Below are 14,718 nucleotides of genomic sequence, written 5' to 3'. Positions count from 1 at the left end.
TGTATATTAAGTGTATACTGAATGTATATATTAAGTTCTATCATGTAGAGAAAGTACCTAACTGAATGTGTATAATAAGTTATAGTATGTAAAGTACCTAATACATGGTAGGTTTTATCATTTTTTAATATAAATTCACGCCCATAAGAATATTGAGTATTCTTACACTCAAAAACATAAAATGATACTTTGATACATTGAATCTCCTCCTAACTTCAGTTTACCCTTTTTTCTTGTTTCTCTTCTTTCTTTTTTCTTTTTTTTTTTTTTTCCGAGACGAGTCTCGCTGTGTCGCCCAGGCTGGAGTGCAGTGGCCGGATCTCAGCTCACTGCAATCTAAGTGAGTTTGGGCAGCTGCTTCCAGGCTCTAACAGGTTTGACACTGTGAGCTATGAATGAAGCAAAGACAATGGGGAGTATTGTTTGCCAGTGAGGAATTCATAATGTGAGGCAGGTGGGGTTTCAGGGGTCACCCCCCCTTTTTTTTAATCTCAGTCAATACCCTGATGGGAATGGAATTATCTGCTGTACACCTGAATCCTGAGCCAGATAAGGGGAAAGATTTAGAATCTGGTAACAAGAAACAGAAAGACCAGCCAGATCTTATTGGTTTCATCATGCCATTCCTTCCTTGAAATATAAAATCTCTAGTTAAGAAAATCATAATAAAGGAAAAATGTAAAAATACAACAGATTATCAAATATATATACCTGAGAGGTGTGTGTGTGTATACACACACACATATATATGTATGTATCGTTTTTAGAGAAAGGGCCTTACCATGTTGCCCAGCTGGAGTGCAGTGTCTATTCACAGGCCTGATCATAGTGCACTACAGCCTCCAACTCCTGAGCTCAATCCAGCCTTCTGAGTAGCTGGAACTACTGTATATTTTTGTATACAATGAAATAAGCCTTGTTGAATTAACGTACTTGTTTTAATCTTGAGAAGATTCCATTTTGATTTTTTTAAATGATGCATGATGGAATCCCAGAACCAAGTTCCATTAAGAAAAATTATACTTGTTAGGATCTATCTATAAACATTTCACATACTGAGATGGGAACTATCTCTAGGGAAGTGTCTCTCATAGGCTATTTCACTTCTAACCCATCCCCCCCTTGCCATCCAGTCTTTATTTTGCATATCTTACTGCAATTTATGCTTACATTTGCCAGCTCTTCTGTAAAAATACATAACAGCTGGTCAGGAGCTGCCTTATTTTATATTATAAATTATGTGCTCTGTCTTGCTTAGGTAAGACAGAATTTCAACAGAACTGCAAACCTAGTATGATTCTAAACAGTTAGATAGCTTCAAAATAGATTGTAGTCCAGTTCAATGACCTACTTCAATCTATCCTTAACATTTAGTAACCCTGCCTGAGACTCTATGAGGAAAACTATCTCAGCTATAAAACTGAAGCCCTTATAGATGTCTGATATGGTTTCAATCTGTGTCCCCACCCAAATCTCAAGTTCAATTGTAATTCTCAATGTTTTAGACATTTTCCATATGTGAAACAACATGACGACGGTACAATAAAAATACAGTTACCTTCTCTTCCTCATTTATGATCTGATAATAAAAATTTGAGAAAGTTAATTACACAGACAAAATGAATTATATAGATTGACAAGCACAATGATAGAAGAGGTGCAGGGTACCATGGAATCACAGAAGAAGGGCACATAACCCAGATTTTAAAAGTCTGGCCGGGCCTGAGAGAGGTGAAGATATTAATTAGAAAGAAAACAATGTTTGTTAGACAAGGAAAAGATATTATTTTAAAAGCTCAGAAACAGAGATCGCAGGGTGCTTATAAAGATTGAACCTGGCCAGGTGCAGTGGCTCATGCCTGTAATCCCAGCATTTTGGGAGGCCAAGACGGGCTGATCACCTGAGGTCAGGAGTTCGAGACCAGCCTGGCCAGCATGGCAAAACCCCATCTCTACTAAAAATACAAAAATTAACCAGACATGGTGGTGGGCACATGTAATCCCAGCCACTCAGGAGACAGAGGCAGGAGAATCACTTGAACCCAGGAGGCAGAGGTTGCAGTGAGCCGAGATCATGCCATCATACTCCAGCCTGGGCGACAGAGCGGGAGCGAGACTCTGCCTCAAAAACAACAAAACAAAACAGTTCATCTGTGAACTTGAGCCTACTTCATCAGTGAACTTGAGCCTGAATACAGAGTGGGAGGCAGGAGCAGAATCTGAGGGTTCCCGGGGGTAATGGGAAGCAGGGAAAGTGTAGAAACTTGTTCAGATTTGCATTGCAATAGGTGTCAAGATTACGGCAATAGAGGAGCAATCAGGCTCAACTTTGAATTCAGGGATTTCTAACCAGTAAGCAGGGTGAGGGGGTCCGTCACAAAAAATCACTAGGAGGAGACATCAGGGATAGAGGGGATTCTTATAAAGTGGCTTAATGGGATTCTTGCTGAATTCCGGTTCAAGGACTTATATGTCAAAGACAAGGGAGGAGAAACTTGATCCAATATAGAGGGTGGGGGATTCTCTCTGAACTAACTTAGCAGAATTCTTGCTAAAGCTGGACTAGGCAGGCCAAAGACAGGGTTCAAGGACAAGGCCTAGATAAAAAGAAGGCTCAGGGGAGCTTGACTGTTTGGTCACAGAGAGTCTTTGTCACCCCCATGTGGATATTTTTGCCACAAGCACTAAACAGCTAGGCTACAAAGGTCAGACCCCTCCCTCCCTGTGGCAGAGCTCAGCAGGGCACGGTCAACACTTCCCTCCCAAAGCAGCCTTTCTCTAACTTCCATTTCTGATAAAACTTACCATTGTCCTGCGATTCCTTCTTTAGGCATTCTATTGAGGCACGCAGGCTGTCTCCTATCCAGGCTTTCTCCCTTATTCCGTCATTGTGTTTGATTCAGTATTCATTGATTTATGGTATAGCTTTCCAGGGCCAGCCCTATTTTAAAATTCTAGTTGCCTCTGTACTACCTGCGATACATTTGTGTCCTTTCAAGAAATAGGTTTTAAAGAAGTTTCATATACTTGATCTGAGTTGGTTCTTATGACAACCCCTGGACAGCTGTTTCCTAATTGTGTTTCTCTTTCTCTTCTTTCTGTTTTCTGACTTTTCTGTTAGGTTAACTGTCCACTCTTTCATCTTGCCCAGAGACCACATGTTGAAAAATGTCCTTGGGAGCTTGACCTTGTAACCATGTGGCGGTACTTTCTCTTGGTCTCCGCCATCCAGGGAACAGGAATTTGGGGGTTCATGTCATAGTTATTCCCAAAGTTTATGCCTTTGCAAGCTCAAAATTGGCTGCTCTAGGCTCCTTCTGGAAAGTGCAATGGAAACTTCCCAATGCTGTAGCTTAATAGTTAAGGCTTATGGGTTTCACCTGTGAGGTTATTTCTGGTAAAGTTCAAAAGCCAGAAATATTGGCAGTTTGGCGTGGCTAAAGGTGGTAGTAAGAGATTTAAAAGGACTTAAAAAAAAAAAAAGAAAAAGAGTGCTAAGGTGAAAAGTCAGCTTAATTTAAAATGGATATTCAAGTTCTGACAGCCTGGGACTCCTTGGGAAAAACAGAGGAGATGGCCGGGCGCGGTGGCTCAAGCCTGTAATCCCAGCACTTTGGGAGGCCGAGACGGGCGGATCACGAGGTCAGGAGATCGAGACCATCCTGGCTAACACGGTGAAACCCCGTCTCTACTAAAAAATACAAAAAACTAGCCGGGCGAGGTGGCGGGCGCCTGTAGTCCCAGCTACTCGGGAGGCTGAGGCAGGAGAATGGCGTAAACCCGGGAGGCGGAGCTTGCAGTGAGCCGAGATCGCGCCACTGCACTCCAGCCTGGGTGACAGAGCCAGACTCCGTCTCAAAAAAAAAAAAAAAAAAAAAAAAAAAAAAAAAAAAAAAACCAAGAAAAACAGAGGAGATGCCACAGACCCAGTGCTGAGAAAAACCTCTGTTTTCCTCAGAGAACCTAGGAATTGAAAGTGGATAGATCCCTCTCAAAATCTTAGGCTCTGTTCTGTTTTGCATTGCGTTGTGTTATCTGATGTTTTAACTCTTGAGGGTATCAAAAACTACTTTGTGCATAATAACTAGGTAGGAAATATACTTTTAGGAAAGGCTAATGGCAGTTATGGGCGAATACTTGGCTCTTTGGTGTTTGGATTAGAGAAGTATGCGCTTGGCCACCTGGAAGGTATGCAGATGTGTCTGCCCAGCCCCCACACGCCCAGCGATAAGGCTTCTATGAGGGATGGGCTAATGACAGAATTGGATGATTGGCTTTAGATTGCTTTGCAATGAAATGCATAGTAAAATAATTGTACTGTCTTTTTTCCGTAGCATTTCTTTTTTTAAAGATTCAGGATCTGGTATAAAATGGGACCCTTTTTATAATTGGGGGATTATAATTTTGGGAGATTTGTTTTGCCTTACAGCTGTGCCTGCTTATTAGGCTGTACAAACTGCCTGTTTTCCTGTCCCTGTTCAACCCTGAAGCCAGTAATTCAATTATGAAACACTGGCAAATTAAAAATCTTACAACTACTGGATTTTCTTCTATTTACATGTGTTGTGCATGTGATGTTTATACATACAAGAGTTCTAATTAATTAGCTTAAAAATAATAAGTGCTTAAATCAAACATTTTGTCAGAAAAGTAAGAAGTGTAATGCCTTTTAGTTCACATAACTTAAGTAATCTTTGGGAAATTAAAACGGTTTTACATGCAAGTTGTGTAAGGAAAGTGAAATGTGTTTTTGTTAAAGATTATATAAGAAATCATGGGAATGTGGATTTTTGACTAGATAAAAGGTTAAAGGATTGTTTTAAGTTAGATACGAAAAAGCTGAAGGTTTGGGCAAGTTGTGGAATGTTTGTGAAAAATTAATCTTGTAAAAGAAATTTTGTATATGAACATATTAGGTAAAGTTAAAGGAGTATTATTTAGTATTTTTCATAAATTGAACATTGGAATAAAAGCACAACAGGCTTTTTCTTACAACACTGGTCTGCTCTGTCACAAAAATTGTAAAGGGTTACCAAAGATTTATAAGAATCTTAGCGTATGGTCATAATGATTAAGATTGGACAGATTTGTCTATAAGGTTTTATTAAGAATTAGGTTTGACATCAATAATGCACTAAGGCAAGGGAAAATTTGGCTTTCTCTCTTGAACAAGATTTTCATGTAATGTTTTAAAAAATGAAAGTTTTTTGCCTACCCTTTTGAATAAACTGTAGAAAAAAAGAAAGGAAAATGACAGATTGTTTGGAAAGCTAAGTCTTCCCTCTATTGATGAGTAAACGTTTTGTCTTTTAAAAATTTTTGTGGCCTGGCGCAGTGGCTCAGGCCTGTAATCCCAGCACTTTGGGAGGCAGAGGCAGGCAGATCACCTGACATCAGGAGTTCTGGCCAACATGGTGAAACCCATCTCTACTACAAATACAAAAATTAGCCAGGCATGGTGGCAGACACCTGTAATCTCAGCTACTCGGGAGGCTGAGGCAGCAGAATTGCTTGAACCTGGGAGGCGGAGGTTGCAGTGAGCTGAGATCTTGCCACTGTACTCCAGCCTGGGCAACAAGAGTGAAACTCCATCTCAAAAAAGAAAAAAAATTTTTGAGCTCTCATGTTGGCTAAATTAATGACTTATGGTAACCTAGGATTTGATATTTGACAAACTTTCCAAAATCAAATTATAAATTGTGAGTTTTTCTGACCTAAATTAATCATTTAGATATTAGGGGGTCCCTGTCCAAAAATGACATTTGGCTTATTTGGTATAAAAATCATACAGGAAGCATTGTTAAATATGAAATGGTGTTTGACTTTCTTTGGGTTGTATTGTATAAATATGTTATCACTATGCGTTCCAAAATTATGGGAAACTCCTATAATTCTGATATGACTTAGTCTATGTTATTAATAATTATCATTGTTATGTAAAATTATCTTATGCCACAGAAGTAACCAAAATTTCTAGTCAGTTGTGGTTTTAATAATGGCTGTCCTAGGACTTTTTGTCATCCACAGACAGTTATTAACTTGTTTAGATTCTCTTCAAACGATAGTTTATAGTCAGCTGTAGGACTTTGACGGGTGCTCTTGAATGCAGGTTTCTAATAATTTTGGAGATTGTGACATTAGAATAGAGGAAAATCATTCAGGACTTTTATGGAGAGCTGGAATGTTCATGAATATCCATCAGAACAGGAGTTAACTGCATGGACTGAACCAATTAGAAGGGTGAAGTTTTTTTTTTTTTTTACTTTTTCTTAAAATATTGTAGATCCTTGGTTTTGTTTTTCAGAGTCGAGAGAACTTTTGAGCTATTGGCAGCTTTTAACAATTGAATGAAGTATACTCCCATGAACAAAATTTGGAGCATATTTATTTCTTTGTACCTGATTTTTCCAGAATTTGAAGACTATTTGTGAATAGCTTTAACTTATGGAAATATAATTGTTTGCATAAGTGCAATAAGAATGTTTTATTTTGCAACAGGACACAATTGGAGAAACTGATTATTTTTCCAAGGCTTTGACTGGAATTGTGTGTTTTCCTTTAAGGAATCTAACTTGACTTCCAGAGTCAATAAAACTCCCTTGGGAAGACTGGCCCCATACCTTGTCTACACAGTCCCTATTCAGGATTCCTGATGTGTGGTAGGTAAAGAATATCACTTTGTGACAGGCCCAGGAACTTCAGGTTATCTTGGGACCTCAAGAGGAGAGGAAGTTACCCAACTCATAGGTATTTGAGGGTACAAACCCATGGCTGGGCTTGGCTTTAAAAAAAAGTATTTTCTGAGATTCCTTATGAAATGAGTTCCACCAAAGTCAATTGAAAAAGCCTATGTGGGCCGGGCGAGTGGCTCAAGCCTGTAATCCCAGCACTTTGGGAGGCCGAGACGGGCGGATCACGAGGTCAGGAGATCGAGACCATCCTGGCTAATACGGTGAAACCCCGTCTCTACTAAAAAATACAAAAAACTAGCCGGGCGAGGTGGCGGGTGCCTGTAGTCCCAGCTACTCGGGAGGCTGAGGCAGGAGAATCGCGTGAACCCGGGAGTCAGAGCTTGCAGTGAGCTGAGATCTGGCCACTGCACTCCAGCCTGGGCGACAGAGCGAGACTCCGTCTCAAAAAAAAAAAAAAAAAAAAAAAAAAGAAAAAGCCTATGTGAAAAATAATTATTCTTGCTGTACTGTATACAAATAATCAGGCCAAGTGTAAAAAAGCATACTGGTCTTTTTTATATATATATAAATATGTACTGTATTTTATATATTTTATATATATATAAATATATATATATGTACTTTAAGTTCTAGGGTTCATGTGTACAACGTGCAGGTTGGTTACATATGTATACATGTGCCATGTTGGTGTGCTGCACCCGTTAACTCGTCATTTACATTAGGTATATCTCCTAATGCTATCCCTCCTTCTCTCCCCACCCCACGACAGGCCCTGGTGTGTGATGTTCCCCACCCTGTGTCCAAGTGTTCTCATTGATCAATTCCCACCTATTAGTGAGAACAAAGTATATTGATCTTACCATGATTTGTCTTTAGTAAAAATGGGAGTCTGGAGAGAGAAAAATTATGTTTCAAAAACTGTGGTACACCTGTTATTAGATTCTAGTGTCATCAGTTGTTTTTGAGTTTTTTTTTTTTCCTGCAATTCAGATTAACCCTGCTTATTCTTGTGAACCAACAAGTGATCTCTGGCTGCCCAGAAGAAACAAAAGAGATGGGTAATGTAAAAATCTGGATTAGTATTGTAATTCTGGGCACGTACTGGAATCATCTGGTGACTCCGTATTAGCTTGGTTTCAGCAATTGCCCAGTTCATGGAAAGCCTTCTTATTTAGTTTACTTGGGATAGTATTACTTATTTAGCCTTACTCTTGTGGAATATATTGTTATTGTACTCTATATGTAGGAATGCAGGATAAGCTTAATCAATGTTCTCTTAAATTAAACACTTATTAATCTTCCTGATATTACTTTCTGTCAGAGCTCAAGAGTTATGAGTGGCCCTTGACATACCAATGCTTTCTGACTGATCTCCTCTCTACCCTGAATACAAGAGACCCTAATAGTTAGACAGGAATATAATTGCCCCATTCAGTCTGAAGAAGTTACGGAAAATGAATCTTCATCTCTCCAGAACTCTTAGGATGAAGGGTTCCCTTGTAAAAGGGAAGGGAGAAATATGTCAGAGGCGTTTGAACCACAGCAACTCCATATTGTATAGAGGCTGGTAAAATAAGACTGAGACCTACTGGGCTGTATTCCCAGGAGGTTAGGCATTCTTAGTCACAGAATGACACAGGAGGTCAGCACAAGATACAGGTCACAAAGACCTTGCTGATAAAATAGGTCGTGGTAAAGAAGCCAGCCAAAACCCACCAAAACCAAGATAGCAATGAAAGTGATCTCTGGTTGTCCTCACTGCTTATTACACCATTTTGCACTAGTTATAACATGACAGCATGCCAAAGACACTCCTGCCAGTGCCATGGCAGCTTACAAATGCCATGGCAACATCAGGAAGTTACCCTATATAGTTTAAAAGGAGGAGAAGCCCTCAGTTCCAAGGATTGCCCATTCCTTTCCCAGAAAACTCATCAATAATCTACCTCTTTTTTAGCATATAATCAAGAAATAACTATAAGTATCTTTAGCTGAGAAGCCCATGCCACTGCTCTGCCAATCGAGTAGCCATTCTTTTATTTCTTTGCTTCTGTAATAAACTTGCTTTCACTTTATGGAATGGATTCGCCTTGATTTCTTTCTTGTGTGAGATCCAAGAACCCTCTCTTGGGGTCTGGATCCAGGACCCTTTCCAGTAACAGTGGCATGAAGCTGCAATGTGTTGAGATCAGTTGATAAAGGTAAGTTACCAGAGGAATTTAGAGAGGGTCCAACTTCCCAGGAGTTGGTTCACTAGATGTATAAGGAAATACAAACTAACAATGAAAAAATGAAATCTTCAATCTCTTGGTTATTGTTATCTATAACAGCTAAAATGAAATTAAAAGAGAATGCTGTGTTGGATTTCAATCTGGGCTTAGGCCACCCGCCTCAAAGATGCCCCCCAAGGGCAGAATTAGGCAGGAACAACAGAAAGTACCTCTAAGACCTGTGGTTACCAAGAGGGCAGTCAATGTGAGAGAAGGGCAAAACCAGGTAACTATTGAAACCAGAGGACACAGTATGAAGGAATTGTTTTGCAGATTGGTATCATTAATTTCCTGTGGAACCTATGCTATAATAAAATGGATTATGAGAGTGACTAATGTAGGGGCAGTATTTTCGGTTTTAAATGCTGCAGAGTGGAAGAGTGTGTTTGGGTTGATGCCGGACCCATGGCTCACCATTGAACAACTGCGGAAGAATATATGATGCAGACACACAGGAGGTTATTCCTAAGGGAACAGCCAGCCTGGTGGACAGGGTAAAAGCCACCTTAAGGTCTGTTTACCCTGAGGGAGGGATTATCCAAGACCACCTAAAAATGCCAAGTAGAACACCCCAGATGAGGTAGCTGATATGCTTTGTATGCAAGCCATGTGGGACTGGCTTTATGATGATGGGAATGTTCACCCGCTGAGTATGTCTATTACCCAAGTCATGGTTAACGCTGTGGCTCAGGGGGCCCCTTCTACATGGGCACCGCATGTGTTGTTAGTCCTGCAGAATTGAAGGACTAGAAGTTCAAGAAGTTCAAGAAGCCTTGTCAAATTTACTGTCTCAGCTTGCCAAGTCTTACGAATGCTAAGAAAAACATTAAGTTAATTAACAAGAGAATTGGGAAAGGCAAAAAGGAGAGTCAAAAACTCATTCAGGAAGGTGGAAATTTTTAAACGGTTATTAAGAAATAAGCTGAATAAAGAAAGTAGTGATGGGATAAAACTAAGAAGAAAAAGAAAGGGAGAATCATGGGTCTCACCTTAGCAGGATGGAGATCTCTAGATGGTTATTAAGAAATGAAATGAATAAAATGGAAATTGATGGGTTAGAACAAAGGACTTACAACACACTGAAAGTTTGGTGGACCAAAGGGAGCCCCGTCTTGTCCACCATCTTTAAAGGGCCCCAAACCACCTTGGTGTATTTCTCCCAGTTTGGAGAAACTTTAAAACCTGGAAGACAGAGATTATAATGAAAAATCTCATCTGAAACTGCCTAGAGCAATAGTCAGGCCCACTAATCAAGAAAGATGGACAAAAGGGCCGGGGTCCTTTGGTTCAGCCCTTTGAGTCCCCCTTAGCTGAGGACTCAAAGCCTTTTGCACAAGAGAGGGTAAATTGGTCTGGGGGTGGAGAAGAGATGTCCCTGAAACTAGGATATAAAAATGTAAGGGTTGACAGGATTATGAAAGTTAGTATATTTGAGTCAGCCAGGCACGGTGGCTCAAGCCTGTAATCCCAGCACTTTGGGGGGCCAAGGCGGACAGATCATGAGGTCAGATCGAGACCATCCTGGCTAACACGGTGAAACCCTGTCTCTACTAAAAATACAAAAAATTAGCCGGGCGTGATGGTGGGTGCCTGTAGTCCCAGCTACTCGGGAGGCTGAGGCAGGAGAATGGCATGAACCTGGAAGGCAGAACTTGCAGTGAGCCAAGATCACACCACTGCACTCCAGCCTGGGTGACAGAGCAAGACTCCGTCTTAAAAAAAAAAAAAAAAAAAAAAGTTGGTATATTTTAATACACTTCAAGAGAAGTGGTTGCATCTCTTTTACCTGATTGTGTTGTGGGAATGAACACTGTATCTGATTGGGGAATGTTTCCCATACCAGGTACCATGAAACAAAAGGCATGTAAATCTGCCCTTTAAGCAGCCCATGTGGCTGGGCTGGGATCAGATCACCACTGAACAACTGCAGATGAATATATGATGCAGACACATAGGAGGTTATTCCTGAGAGAACAGCTGGCCTGGTGGACTGGGTAAAAACCACCATAATCTGTTTAATGGGAACCAGTGAGATTGCCCAAGCACACACAGTGCATAGCAGAACGTAGAGTGCTGGTAGGGACAAATTCTCCACTTGATAACCCTCTGTGGAGCATTTCCTGCAGCCTTTGGCAAAAGCCTCTGAGCTCCTCCCAACGACACCTATGGAGAGACTGGACTAGAGAATTTCCACATGAGAAGCATTTACTGCTTTGCTATGAAACGTTAACTGAAGCTACCCTATGACACCTGAAATACCCGTGCCATCTTGAGTGATGTCAGAGAAACATTCTGATGGGGATGGCAGTCCCCAGAGGAGTTCCATAATAAAATGGAGATGGTTTGTAGAGGATCTTGCTACTTAGGGAATGCAAGGAGTAGATACTCTCCAGCAGGGAGTTTCTTTTCTCCTAGGACTGACTCTGAAACTGTGTAAGAAACTGCTAGATTCTACAGTGCCCGATAAACAGCTCTCAGTTGACCGACCAAGAGCTGCTTGGTTTGTGGATGGTAATTCAAAGGCAAATGGACACCATCCTGTCTGAGAGGTCACCACTTTGACAAAAAAGGTGGAAACAGATCTGCTTGGTGGGCTAAATGGCACGCTGTTTTTCTAACAGTGATGGACGAATTGAGCAGTGGTAAAATCCCCCGAATTTGAGTTTTTACTGACTCATTGGCAGTTACCGATAGCTTGGCCATACTCATGGAAGAGGGCAATGGAAACCTGGCCTATTAAAAGGATGCCCATATGGAACAAGCCCTGTGGAAATGTGAGGGGTGTACTAATGTAGAACAAATCAATGTCCATAAGAATAATGAACTTCCAGGTTCAGAAGGTGACTAGAATCGACAAGCAGATATTCCCATGTTTTCCCTTGAGGTAGCTACCTGGGTCCGTGAAATGAGTGGTTACTGCAGCAGCGCAGATATGGGCTGAGTCTAGTCATGTTCCTTTTGCACCCTCTCAGGCACAAAATGCCAGGAAGAACTATTCTGTTTCTCAGCAAGAGTGACAGAGACTGCTGATGGCTATGAGGCACATTCTCTGGTGGGAAGGCCCTGAACACAGTAGGCAGGTAAGACTGGACCTGGTAACCTTGTGGGGCTACAGATGGGTCTTTACAGGAATAGACAGTGCCTCTGGAGTAAGTTTTGCTTATTCAATGAAAAATGAAAATGCTCAGAGTGCCATTAAAAAAAACCGGAAGAGAAGATATTGCTAGGCTGTTTGGATGGCTGACCATCATTTCTTCAGACTGATGAACTCACTGTACAACCCATAAAGTCTAACAATGAACCGAGAGTTATCCATGTTGGAGTAATAGTTTGATAGAAAAGTAGAATGGGCAATTGAAACATTGATTGTCTCAAACAAGGGGAAATAAAAGCATGAAGGGCTGGCTTCCACATCTTCACAAGTGGGTGCTCACACGCAACATGAATGGGACTAGAGTGTGCTGCAAGATTTTTTTCTCTGTTTTTCTGATTGACCTGGGGAAGAGGAGGTGGGGAAGATGCTGGTATGATGTTGCAATTCTTGCCAAGAGAGTACATTGGTATAACGACTATAATTTTTTCTTTCTTCCTGGTCACCTTGAAAAAAGATTAGTTTTTCCCCTCTACCTGATGCTGAGGTCCTAAGACCAGGGCTGCAACTACAAGTTGCAACAACAGGGATGATTTCTAAGCAAAAAACTGTAACTATGTTTTTAAACCTTATGTCAAAATTCCTAAGGGCATAATGGGAGTAGGTTGTGCCTTTACTCCCTCTAGCAATATTGGGGCTAGGAGTGAATGCAGCTATATTGCCTGGTGGTAAAAATAGTTCACTAGTTCTGCACCTATGTGACCTTACCCTGTCTGAATGGGAATGAACTGAGGAGGAGCTAGTTGATTGATTTGTATTGCTCCCTACAATCTAGACCAGCACAGTGGTGATTCTAGTGTCCCCTCCAAAGGCAAAAGTCTGGGTAATAATGGAGAGGAGGAGAAATCGTAGCTGAGAGTAAAGAAATGGATAAATGAGTTGCTGAGAGAAATTTAATTTTATATTAACAAGGCAAAATAGTCTCAGAGCAAGAGACGATATTGTCTCTTAGTTCAATTATCCCAGATGCCTGAAAGGGCGCATGATCACTTTTGCTTTTGGAAGCTGACAAGATTGAGAGGAAGCCTGCAAACCTGAGTGGCCTCATCCTGGGAGACATTCATACAATCTGATGAACTGGATTAATTATTAATGATTGTGTGTAATATATATTTCACATGTATGTTTACAGCAGCACAATTTTCAGTTGCAAAAATATGGAACCGGCCCAAATGACCATCAACTAATGAATGGATAAAGAAAATGTGGTATATATACATACCATGGAATACTACTCAACCATAAAAAGGAACTAAATAATGGCATTCACAGCAACCTAGATGGAGTTGGAGACCATTATTTTAAGTGAAGTAACTCAGGAATGGAAAACCAAACATTGTATGTTCTCCCGTATAAGTGGGAACTAAGCCATGAGGACGCAAAGGCATAAGAATGATAAATTGGACTTTGGGCACTCGGGGGAAGGGTGGGAGGGGGATGAAGAATAAAAGACTACACATTGGGTACAGTGTACACTACTCTGGTGATGGATGCACCAAAATCTCAGAAATCACTACCAAAGAACTTTCCCATGCAACCAAACACCACCTGTTCCCCAAAAACTATTGAAAAAAAATCAGTGTGGGAAGGCTGTGGTGTTATGATATGTATTGGTTTATATCCATGGTTCCTGGCTCACAACTCCCATCGTCCTTGTTGCAATCTTTTGTTATAATATTGGGTTTGTCAGGCTTCAGGGGCAGGCCTCTGACCTTTTTCTGCCCTCCTTTTACTCTAATGTCCCCCCACTTTTCTGATTGTGGGTCTTAAGGCCCTTCCATGAGAGGGTCCCCCCTATACTCTGGAGGAAGGAATGCTGATATCACGAAGCTTCCATAAAAACCCAAGAAGAGAAAGTTCAGTGAGCTTCTGGATAGCTGAACATGTGGAGGTTCCTGGACGGTGGCATGCCAGGGAGGACATGGAAATTCTGCATCTCTTCCCCTATAACTCACCCTATGTGTCTCTTCATCTGCATCCTCTGCAATGTCCTTCATAATAAATCGATAAGTGGAAAAAAGAAAAAGAAATTGAAACTGAAGGACAGACAAGTGTGCAGTGCTTGATAAAGCAAGCCGGAGGAGAGTTCCAGGCTTTACTGTCTTCAGAGTTTCTATTTCTTACTCAGAGGCTAGGATTCCACTGTGCCTTGAGGCATTCACCTGGGTAATGTGGAGAGGAGGGGAACGTGGAGGCTCAACATCCACGTGTCAGGCAGAGCTAGGGTCCTTGTACTCTGGGAAAATTCTCCTGGAGTCATGCACATCTATAACAGTACAACCATCATTCAAAGCCCACAAAGATAAAGATGGAAAACTCTCCGTTTCACTCATAATAGCCACAAACTATTGACCTGAGCATTGGAATCAGACCCAGAAGCTGAGTCTCAGGAGGCTCAGCTAATAGGCTCCAGTGCCTCACCCTTTTTGCTCTGGGCCCCTCCATCTGAGCCAGGAACCAAAGTAGGAAGAGCTGGAGAGGAACCCTGGAGAGCAAGTGGTTAACAGGGAGAGGGCAGCGGGAGGCGAGGATACCATTGGTTTGGTAGAGGGCTGGAGGGTCTTCCCATACTGAACCCGATACTGACTTTCAGCCTTTAGGCTGA

Source organism: Macaca mulatta, chromosome 4, assembly GCF_049350105.2.
Source record: "Macaca mulatta isolate MMU2019108-1 chromosome 4, T2T-MMU8v2.0, whole genome shotgun sequence".
NCBI lineage: Eukaryota > Metazoa > Chordata > Mammalia > Primates > Cercopithecidae > Macaca > Macaca mulatta.
Note: the sequence above shows the minus strand (reverse complement) of the source record.